Raw genomic sequence first — 12287 nt, 5'->3', positions numbered from 1 at the left:
AGTTTGAATCATGAAATATTGAACTTGAAATAATTGAACTTGAACTTGAAATATTGAACTTGTACTTGAAATATGGAAACTTAAGAGACTTGAATCTCAAAGATCGGGCCTTTTAATGTTGAAAAGGTTAGATCTTTGATGTGCTCTTACTTTGAAAGGATCCTAGTTTAGGGAAGTAGTCATGAGCAACCCTAAACATTGTTGGATCTTGAAATTTGAAAACTTGAACTTGTATATTGAAAAATGGAGTCTTGACTCAAAAGATTAAACCTTTAGAAGCTAAAAAGGTGTCATCTTTGATTACCCCATACTTGAAAGTGATTCTAGTTCAAAGAAGTGATTGCAAACAACTTTGAACATCCTTGAATCTTGAAAGTTTGCATTTTTGTATTTTGAAAAGTTTGGATTTTGAAAAGATGTATGATTGTTGTAAGTGACATTTTTAGTAGTAAAAATGCCAACTTGCTAATCAATTTTGAAATAGGAAAATCAAAGAAACATGATTGAATATTGTGGGATTCGGAATTACCTATTTAGGCTTAGGCAAGAAATCCTTTTAGAGCTCCCAAGTGCTTAGAACTTGAAGTTTGTATGTGTTTTTGCAAGATTTTTGAACTTGAATTTGAGGCGTAATTTTTGTATTACGACGTTGTATATTGACGTTGCCTCCCCAAATGCTGAAAATTAGGGGGTATTTATAGGAAAAATGGCTGGAAACCGCCAGCCAGTGCCAACGCAGCACGCCAAACAAGAGCTGGATGCTGGTGACATGGCATGCGTGCTGCCAAAATCAAGGACGCGGGCTCCGTCCTTGATTTGTCTCGTATTGATGTAACTTCGTACGAATAGTACGATGCTTGGCACGTAGTGCTTTCTTAGAAGTTAAGACTTGATTTTGCGTAAAAAACCAAGCCGTTTCGGGTTTTGAATTCCGGTTATACGGGGCGGGGCCCGACTTGCTCGGTTTTGTGGGTCGGCGCCCGAATTTGACTTGCCTTATATGACTTTGAGTGGAAAAGGCCTAGTAAAAGTAATGGAATGGTCTACTAGATGAGATTGTACTTGGATTTTAAAATTGGTTTTTGAAGATTGTATTTGGTACCGAGTTCCGGAAGGGGAACGACCTCGGGGATTGGATTTTGGACCTTGTACTTTGGAGATGTTCTTAGCAATTGGGATTTCCGCACGGAGTTGCTCCAACCGCCTAGTAAGGATAATGGTATCGTCATCATCCCAGAGGGGAGACACAGGTTAGGTGTCTACAGAAGCCCCCACTTTGACTGAGCGCTCGGTTAGGAAAGCGCAAGTCAAAGTATTTCGAAAGGGACGGAGAATGATTAAGATGTTCTGCAATCAAGACCATTCTTTGTACGCCGGTACCTGCACAAAACAGGCGCTAGAAAAAAAGAATAGAGTCTACCTCTGTTCGGTTGTGACGACTCCGGCTTGTACTTGTACTGTGCTTCCGCCATCGGTTCGGATGCAGCTTGGCATCGAAAATTTTAAATCTTGAATTTTTGAATCTTGAATTTTGAATCTTGAATACCCGGAGTTGATCCGTAGGGGATGTGCTTTGCTGTGGATAAGGGCTTTTTACTGGCCCTTAAGACTTTAAAATTTCGGCTGACTTTCCTGGAGCTTGGGTCCATTGGGAGTCGAACGCCTGAGTCATTGTATTTTTTGGACTTTGTATTCTCGAAATATTCATCTGTTTGTACTTGGAGATACGGGTGTATACCCGCATTTTCGATGGATGGCCTGATGCGACGTTTGATGCTTTGTGCGGAAGACCGTAGCAGTAAAGGACGTGTAATCAGCACGGGAGACCGCGTGCGGCAGAATCTGCGAATGCAGCAGGCTGCGCCCAGCGCGGGCCGCAGCGCCTGGCGCGGGGCTGTGCTATAAAAGCACCCCTTGTCGTGCTATTTTTGAGGCACATTCTCTTGAAATTTCTTGCTCTTTCTCTCAAAGGTCGATTAAGGTCTTCCCTTGGTCTTGTTCTTGCCTTGTCCATGTAAGTATTTCATGTTTTTGCTTATGAAATAACTTTAGGATTGCATGTAGTTTTGGTTTTCTTGCACTTTGAAATGATGTTTGCATGATAGTAGGCTTCTTGAATCTTGTAGAAAATTGTTTGATAGCCACTCGAACTTGAACTGTTGGAACTTGTAGACTTGAATTTTTTTTGAAAAATTTCTTGAATTTTTTACCTGGTGTTTGTAGATAGTAGTCTCACTGGTGACCTTGCGGGGTCTCAAGAGTGCATAGGCTAGGCTGCCTAGATGTTGTTTGTAGAGTTTTGGAAATGTCGGCTTTGGCATGGGTAGCCTAGGCGTTGGTGTTGAACTCGTATACCTGCTTCGGCGTGGAAAGCCTAGGCGTTGGCGTTGGACTCGTATACCTGCTTCGGCGTGGATAGCCTAGGCGTTGGTGTAGAACTTGTATACCTGCTTCGGCGTGGATAGCCTAGGCGTTGGTGTAGAACTTGTATACCTGCTTCGGCGTGGATAGCCTAGGCGTTGGTGTAGAACTTGAATTTTGAACTAGAGGTCCCAGGCTGGATTAGTACTGCCGCTAGGGAATTTTTTTTGAATTTTCGATTTTGTACCGACTAGTATAGGATAACCTTTTGAATTTTAATTTTGCATGGGATAGAATAGGACAGCCCCCAGTTTATAGTCTTGACACTTTGTAATCTGCTTGATTTAGTATGCCTCGTCACACTCGAAGGAAGCTCGCCGAATGTTCGGTGGTTCGAGCTGCTGAGGAGGATGCTTCGGATGATGAAGCGGCTGCGATAAATGTGCCGGATGGGGGTATGGTTCCCCGGGGAGCATCCGTTTTTGTTGGTACTGGGTGGAGTCCTTCCGACCTGGTGTTTCGACCAGAGTTTCACTTGTCTCAGGGGCCTCGTGCTGGCTTGGTGAGTCTTGTACTTATGTTTTGAATTTGTTTTTTTTGTACTTGTATAGATTTTGAGCTGACTCGTTCACCTATAGGCCGATGGAAAGCCGTTTTGCACTTTCTGGTCCTTGGCGGAGGTTCAGAAGGCCTTTAAAGCCCTTCGTGCTGATGAGGAGGCCATGGAGATCTGGTCACAGACGGGCCGGGCTGATTTCTGGCGTGCCATGGGAGGCACTTTGAGAATAACGGGGATCAAACCCCGGTTGTGGGCTATGTTGGAGCGGTGGTGGGATACCACCAACACCTTCCACATGACCTGGGGGGAGATCACCATTACCCCCTTTGAGTTTGCTATGATTACGGGTCTTCCTTTTTCTGAGAGGAATGTGACCTTTGATTCGGAGCTGGCGTGGCGCTCGGCCGCTGCCAGGGCCTTGCTCGGCCCAGTTGTTGACTTGTCAGAGGACGACACCCATGCTTCTGTGACGGTGATTGTAGATGCTATCTATGGTGTGGTTGTGTCCGCAGAGCAGAGGGTTAGGCTCTTCCTCTTGGCTCTGGTGAGTAGAGTAGTGGCCCCGAGCAGGAACAGTCGGGTGCACATTAGATTCCTGTCAGTTCTGCAGGACTTGAGGGCTGTTTCGAGCTAAAACTGGGGTGGTTTGACATATAGCCACCTCTTGTACGAGATGAAGTGGGCCTCCCGGAGTGCGCCGGAGAGTGAGTCGAGCATGGCTGCCCTGTGTAGTGTGCTGGAGGTATTGAAGACTCCTTGTACTTTGTGCCTTGTACTTGTATGTTTGTATCTTGAACTTGACTAATGTTTTGCTTGCTTCTTGAAAGATTTGGATAAATGAGCACTTTCCAACCTTGGCGTCGTATCGTACTTGAGTTGCAGCTTACCAGTATGCTGCCTCTTGGATAGGAGCGGTGCGCAGGAGGGTGCCTCTGGCAGCCTCCCGCAGAGCTTTGAGAGTTCTACCTGCTGATGAGGTAATCTTTTTGTACTGTTTGATCTCTTGTATTTGTATTTGTATAGTCGCCTGAGTTGTCTGCTTTGCAGGTGGTGTGGCGTCCTTTTGCCAACGCGCCCGTACCTGCCTCGGCTCCTCGCGCCCATTACTTGTCTGGACGGCGGGTTTTACTCCCAGGGGTGTATCGCCACATGTGGTATTTGGGGGAGCGAGTGTCCCTTCAGCACCATTCGGGGGACAGGTTTGTCCCCAAGGACCCACCGGAGTCCATGCTGGCGCCGGATGAAGATCTTGCCCGGCTCTATGTGAACGCTAGGGGAGATGCCGTTTGCCGCTCTTGGAGGGATTTTGTACAGAGGAAGGGTAGCTGTAATACCTCGTATTTTTATAATATTTATAAGTATATTTTATTATATTTATAAAGCATTTTACGATTTATTATCATTTAAATAATATTTAAATGTATTTTATTTAATGTATTTTAATTAATTAGAATATTTATTATTTTAATTAATTACGAAACGAATTTAATTCTTGAGTCGGGAAATTAAATGAGTTGCAAATGATTTTTAAAGGCTTCGGGTTTTAAATGAAAAGTCCAATTCGTTTTATTAAACGAGCCCAATCAAAAGAATTTAATTCAAGTCCTAAGCTAGCCCAATCATTTAATCCCCTAAGCCCAATTCTAATTTCCTAAGCCTAGCCCATTAACAATAAGGAGCCTATAAATAGGACTCCTCATCATTAAATGACCCCCTATTTTGTCATAAACCCTTTTCTCTCTTTCTTGCCCAACACTCCTCTTTCTCTCTCCCTTTGTTCGACCGGCTCACTCGGCCCGCAAGCACGAGCCTCGTGCTGTTGCGTCGCTGCTGCTCTCCCTTGTGCCCTCGTGTGCTGCCGCGCCCAGCCCCCAGCACTCCCTCTCTCACCCCTCGCGCGCCAACGCCCACACTCCCTCTCTCGCCCCTCGCGCGCCAGTGCCCACACTCCCTCTCTCGCCCCTCGCGCGCCAGCGCCCGCACTCCCTCTCGTCGCTCGCCCGCAGCCCGCAGCGTGCCCTCGTGCCTGCGCAGCTGCTGTGCCTTGTTGTTGCTCGTGTGCTCAGCGCACACCCCCGCTCTCTTGCCCCTCCTCTCGCGCGCGCGCCCTAGCGTGCCGTGTGCCCTGTCCCGCGCGCAAGCGCTGCTGCGTCCCTGCGCGCACACACGCGTGCGTGTGTGTGTGTTGTTCGTGTTCGTAATTCGATTTCTTTTTCGCCCAATCACTCTAATTCGTGGTTGTTCCGTGCTATAGGCCGGATTGGTATAATTCTCTTCTTCCTTGCCTATTCTATTTAAATTCCGTATTTTAAATTATAATATTAATATTGTTTTGAGTAATTAAAAGGATGGGAACCGGTTATGAATACCGTGGTTTGAGGATTTGCGTGTTGTGCTTCATTAGGGTTGTTTTAATTATTAAAGGATGAATTTTCAGATTTGTTTATTGAATAAAGCATTGATTATATTTTTATGATAATAAACTAGTTTTATTGGGATTTTCAAGTTAGGGTTTTACCCTAGACCTAATGAGTCAATTGATTAGCATAATTAGGTGATGATTTTAATTACGATAATCAATTATATTTTCAGATTTGAATAAAGGCTTAAAGTGTTTATTTTTATTGATTTTAAAGGCGGAAAAAGTATGTTTTTGTACTAGGGATTGATTTTGCGAATCGAGACGATTATATTATTGAAAAACGATTGAATTCTAAAGTTTAAAGGAGGTTTTAAATTTTATAAAGGTTCTGGAAATTTAATGAACATGGAAATAATTTCAGTTTTATTATTTTGATGATAGGAGGTGATTTCTAGTTGAGTGCTCGTTATTGCAAAGTGGCCCCTACGCTTAGGTATTCAAGATACGTACAAGTCTAGGGCGACCACACCTTTTGTCAATGACATTACATGATTGTTGATGATGTGAATTATATTATGTGGAATCATGTTTGTTTTGGTGAACGAGCATGTGATTTGTGATGTTGGATTTCAGGAGCTTAAGGCTACTTTGTAGTAAGTAATACTACAAAGTGATATACTAGAGCTTAGTTTCATTCCTTCTTTGTAGTAAGCAATACTACAAAGTGGTAATCGGAGACTAATGCTTCTTTGTAGTAATTCATACTACAAAGTGGTATTTGCAGAACTTTAGGATTTTTAAATATTATTTTCCTAAAGTCAAAACGTATTATTTTGAGTACTCAATATTTTAAAGGTCAAATATCAATTATTTTGGGTCGTTTGAAATGAGTTGAAAAGTTGGATTTTTACTTAATATTAATTAATTTTTCCGAATTTTTTTTATTTATTGGAAATTTTCGAATTTATTTTATTAATTTCGAAAATTCTTTTATTTAATTATCCGAATTAGTTTAATTATTTATTTATTTATTTATTATTATTCGAATATTTTTTTTTTCGAATTTATATTTTAAAATTTTTCGGATTTCTTTTTATTTTCAATTATCCGAAATTTATTTATTTAGTTATTTATTTAATTAATCAATAATTCTTATTAATTTTCGATTTTAATTTAAATAATTTCAACTAAGTTAGGAGTTATTTCTTAATTAATTTCGAAAATTAATATTATTTTCAAGTGAGAATTGGGTAGACTAAGAAGGGCATATTAGTTTAAGTATGCATTTTATGTGATTATGTGGATTATTAATTGCCATGTATATGTTCTAACCATGTTTTATCTTGCTTTATGTGATTAATTGCACCATATTTCATGTTGAGCATATATTTGTGCATTAAAAATTGTATGGCTCCACGAACTATTTATTGTATCCTTTTGGGGTTGGAATTTCTATGGAAACGCGTTAGTAAGACTTTTGAGTTGTGAATTTTCAGGAATTAAGGATGCTACCTTCTAAGTTCACCAGTCTAGGATACTTAGAGAAGATGGAAAATGAGACTCCTCGCACGTATGTTCAGAAGATCGTGTTTGCTTGTGACTATTTGGCTTCGACCAAGAATATGCCCCACCTTAGGCACAAAGATATGATGGCTAGTATGGTTATACATTGTTTACCCCATAAGAACCCTTACATAGACCTCAAGAACAAGTTCATTGACATGCATTTTGGTGATACCCCTAATTGGTACAAATATGGGACTAGTGATGGTAGGTGGAGGTATGATTCTGAGGTTCTTGCTACTATCTTAGAGGTTGCGGAAAATTGCTATGAGGATGGGAAGTATTCTGCGGGTCTTGGTATGGGCTTTGGAGGAATAGAAAGTGATGGTGAGGATGGCATGATCCATGCTGAGCAAGTTAGTGAGGTTGAGGAGGATAGTGATGATGATGTGGTAGAGATTGAAAATCCTAACCCTATAGTTCCTAAACCCACCATTGAGATATCCAGTGGATCTGAAGATGAGCTTGAAGAGAACAATGTGGTTGATAGTGAGCCACAACAAAATGATGAGGCTATGGATGAGGACTCGGATCCGGAAGAAGACTTGGATGATCCTAATGATCAAGACTTTACTCCAGAGCAATACAAAGAAAGAAATGTTCGTCGTGATGACGTTAGTCTCTAGAGAAATGTAATCCTTAGTTTTATTTTTCGTTCATTAATAAAGTGGCAAAGCTACTATTTATGGTTTTAGTTTATTATAGTTGGAGAATAAATGCTATGGAATTAGTGGATGTAAGACTTATTCGTTGGAATTTTAATAAAAGAATAGAATTTCCTTTTCGTTATCCTTTAAGTTCGATTCTCAATTCTAAGTCTTGTGGGTATCGCAAAGGGATTACTTGTTATTTCTTCAATGAAATTTTATGTGCATGGTGGTCTAGTAACAACCATCTAAATTTATTTGCATCGAATAGTGGGGTGAGAAGGCCCAAGAATGGCGCCAACTCTTCCCCTAGGTTGCGCCTAAATGTGTTCTTGTTGTGAGTAGGTTCGTTGTTGAACTAGTGCCTTAGTAATGGCATGTCCAACCAATATTAAAGTTAGCCTTTTTATTTATTCAGGAGAAGGGATATGGCTAACCAGAAGATTTCTGAAGTGGTTAGACAACTAGCTGAGGTAGTTCGAGACCTAGCTCTAACTAGAGCCAACCCAGTGCATGATCCGGCTGGGGAAATGTTTAAGAAAATAGCTCAAAGCAAGCCTCCACTCTATAGTGGAGAGATTGAACCAAGTGTGCTTGAAAACTGGTTGAGAGAGTTTGATAAGCTCATTGTAGCTGTGAATTACCCCGAAAACCTTAGGGTGAACAGTGTTGTGTACTACCTGAGAGGTGAAGCTGATTTATGGTGGCAACGATGTGAGAATACCCTTAGAGCCACACCTAACTTTGGGTGGGAAGCGTTCAAAACTGCACTAAGGAACAAGTTTTACCCACCTTATTTGAAGAAGCAAAAGGCGCAGGAGTTCATTGAACTCAAAATGGGAGGTCTTTCTGTGATGAAATACTATTCTAAGTTTATAGAGTTGTCTAGGTTTGCACCTGAAGTGGTGGCAACGGAAGAGCTCAGGCTCAAAGATTTGAGAATGGTTTGACCATGGACTTACAGCTGTTGTTGTCTGGAGATACCTTTACCTTATTAGACACCCTGTACGGAAAAGCTGCTCACCTGTATGGGTTACAACAAAGGAAGAATGGTAGTGCTGAAAAGAGAAAGGATGGTGGAAGCTTGAATCAAGGGAATAACCATCAGAATCAGGGGAATTATAAGAAGCACAAAGGAAATGGGAATTTCCAGTTTAGGGCTAACAATGGTGGTAATCGCAACAACCAAGGTGGTGGAAATCAGTCTGGAAGGAATGGAGTACGGACCTACGAATGTAGGCGCTGTAACATGAATCACCCTGGAAAGGATTGTGATGGAAACTTAGTGACTTGCAGATTCTGTCAGAAGTTAGGCCATAGGGAGTATGAATGCTATTCTAAGAATGGAAAGCGTAACCAAGGTAACCACCAAGGCAATAATCGGAACAATCTGAACCGAAATGGGGGAAATGGAGGTGGAAACCAAAGGAACTACCAGGGTGGTAACAATGGCAATAGCAATGGCAATCACCAGAACCATGGAAAGCCTGGAGGAAACCAACAGCAGAATGGGAACCGAAACAACAATGGGAACACTAATGGAGGTGGCTATAACAAAGGAGTTGTCCAAGGAAAGTTGAATGTGATATCTAGGCAAGAAGCGGAGACTTCCTCTGACGTCATAGCGAGTACTTTTTCTATTAATTCCGTTTTAGTTAAAGTTCTATTTGATTCTGGTGCGACTTATTCTTTTTTATCAGTAGATGCTTTGGGAAAACTAGGGTTGAAAGAGCCTGAAATAATTGAGGTACCTATAGTCATACCTACTGGTAGTATAGTGAAGTGTACCAAAATCCATAGAGATGTGCCTTTGACCATAGCCAAGACCGTGTTCTTATCTAACCTAATCGAGTTTGAGTTAGGAGAGCTAGATGTAATTCTAGGAATGGATTGGTTGGCCAAGTTCAAAGCCAAAATATATTGTGAGAAGCAGAAGGTTCACTTGAGGTCTAGCCTAGGCAAAGTAGTGTCATATCGTCGTTTTGGTAAGCCTAAGAACATAGGAATCATCACGGCAATGGAACTCGTGAAGCTAGTCAGTAAAGGGAACCCATCCTTCTTATGTAATGTGAGGAACCTAGAGCATGTGATCAAGGATCAGCCTGAGGATATTGCCGTAGTTAATGAATTCCTTGATGTATTTCCAGAAGAGATCCCGGGGATGCCTCCCAATCGACCTATTGACTTTACCATAGATTTAGTGCCTGGAACCGCCCCTATTTCAAAAGCACCTTATCGAATGGCTCCAGCAGAAATGAATGAGTTAAAAGGCCAACTAGAGGATCTATTGGAGAAAGGTTACATTAGGCCAAGTGCATCGCCTTGGGGAGCACCAGTGTTGTTTGTGAAGAAAAAGGATGGAAGTATGAGGCTCTGTATAGGCTACAGGGAGCTCAATAAGGTCACGATCAAGAACAAGTATCCATTACCTAGGATAGAAGACCTATTTGACCAACTGAAAGGAGCTGGAATCTTTTCAAAGATCGATTTGCGTTCGGGTTATCATCAATTGAGAATCGCTGATCACGACATACCACAGACCGCATTCAGGACTAGATACGGACATTATGAGTTTACTGTTATGCCTTTTGGGTTAACCAATGCCCCTTCAATATTTATGGACTTAATGAACCGTGTATTCCATGCCTATTTGGACAAGTTTGTAGTGGTTTTCATAGATGACATCCTAGTGTATTCAAAGAGTGAAGAAGATCAGGCGGAACACTTGATATTAGTGTTGAGTACCTTGAGAGATAACCAATTGTATGCCAAGTTCTCAAAGTGTGAGTTTTGGTTGGAAAGAGTTGCATTTTTGGGACATTTTGTATCTAAAGAAGGAGTGGCAGTTGACCCTGCTCAGATCAAAGCTGTTAGTGAATGGCCTACACCCAAGAGTGTGACTGACATCCGTAGTTTTCTGGGATTAGCTGGCTACTATAGGCGCTTTGTGCAAGACTTATCTAGGATAGCCAGGCCCATGACTACCTTGATGAAGAAGGAAACAAAGTTTGAATGGAGTGACCAGTGTGAGGAAGCATTCCAAGCCTTAAAGACGCGATTGACAACCGCGCCAGTATTAACCTTACCAGATGAGAGTGGTGCATATGACGTGTATAGTGATGCCTCTAAGAATGGTTTAGGGTGTGTATTGATGCAGAACGGGAAGGTTATTGCGTATGCGTCAAGGCAATTGAAGCCATATGAATCCAATTACCCTACCCATGATTTAGAGCTGGCTGCTATAGTGTTTGCATTGAAGATATGGAGACACTATCTGTACGGTGTGAAGTGTAGGATATTTAAGGACCACAAGAGTTTAAAGTACATCTTCACACAGAAGGACCTGAATATGCGCAACGAAGGTGGTTGGAGTTAATTAAGGACTATGATTTGGATATCCAGTACCATGAAGGAAAAGCCAATGTAGTTGCGGATGCCTTGAGTAGGAAATCAAGTCATAGTGTTAATGCGTTAGTAGTTGCTAACGAGCTGTGTAAGGACATGCAGCGTTTGAACCTTGAAATAGTGAGTGGTGAAATCCTTGAGGGAATGATGAATGCCTTAACCATCCAGCCGTCCATATTTGATGAGATTAGGGAGAATCAGGCTGGTGACGTAAAGTTGGAGCGAATCAAGGAAAAGATTTCGCAAGGTAAGGAGTTAGAATTCCGAATCCATGATGATAGAAGTTTGAGGTACAAAGGCAGGTGGTGCGTGCCTCAACAGTGTGGAGAATTGAAAGAGATATTGATGAAAGAAGGGCATAATACGCCATATTCTGTGCACCCAGGTGGTGACAAGTTGTATAAGGACTTGAAAAAGGTCTATTGGTGGCCAAGGATGAAGAACGAAGTGGCTGAATTTGTGGCTAGATGTCTGACTTGTCAGAAGGTTAAAATAGAGCACATGAGACCTCAAGGGAAGGTCCAACCTTTAGAGATTCCAAGCTGGAAATGGGACTGTATTTCTATGGACTTCGTCACTTGTTTACCTAAGTCAAAGACTGGGAATGATACAATTTGGGTTGTGGTAGATAGGTTGACTAAGTCAGCAGTGTTTATACCAATGAAGGAAACATGGAAAATGGAACAACTTTCTAAAGCTTACATTAAGAATGTTGTGAGGTTACACGGAGTTCCTAAGGATATCGTGTCAGATAGGGATTCAAGGTTTCTTTCGAATTTCTGGAAAAGTGTGCAGAAGAGCTTTGGTACGACATTGAAAATGAGTACAGCCTTCCACCCAGCCACGGATGGACAAACTGAAAGGACTATCCAAACCCTGGAGGACATTCTTAGGGCATGCGTTATTGATTTCCAAGGAAGTTGGGAAGATATCCTAGATTTGATTGAGTTTTCCTATAACAATAGCTATCATACTAGCATTGGAATGGCACCATTTGAGGCTCTGTATGGACGAAAGTGTAGAAGTCCACTTTGCTGGAACGATATTAGTGAAACTGTAGTGTTGGGACCTTAAATGATAGAGGACACCATGAACCAAATCCGAACCATCCAATCAAAGATTCAAGCGGCGCAAGATCGCCAAAAGAGTTATGCAGACTTAAAACGTAGGGATGAAGAGTTCAATATAGGTGATAAAGTGTTACGCAAAGTGTGACCAATGAAATGTGTCATGAGATTTGGAAAGAAAGGGAAGTTAAGCCCTAAGTACATAGGCCCATATGAGATCTTAGAAAGAATCGGAAAGGTAGCCTATAGACTAGCCTTGCCTATGGACTTGCATAGAGTGCATAATGTGTTCCACATATCTCAGTTAAGGAAATATATCCCGG

The sequence above is a fragment of the Spinacia oleracea genome, chromosome 6 (assembly GCF_020520425.1).
Source record: "Spinacia oleracea cultivar Varoflay chromosome 6, BTI_SOV_V1, whole genome shotgun sequence".
NCBI lineage: Eukaryota > Viridiplantae > Streptophyta > Magnoliopsida > Caryophyllales > Amaranthaceae > Spinacia > Spinacia oleracea.
This window is presented reverse-complemented; position numbering follows the sequence as displayed.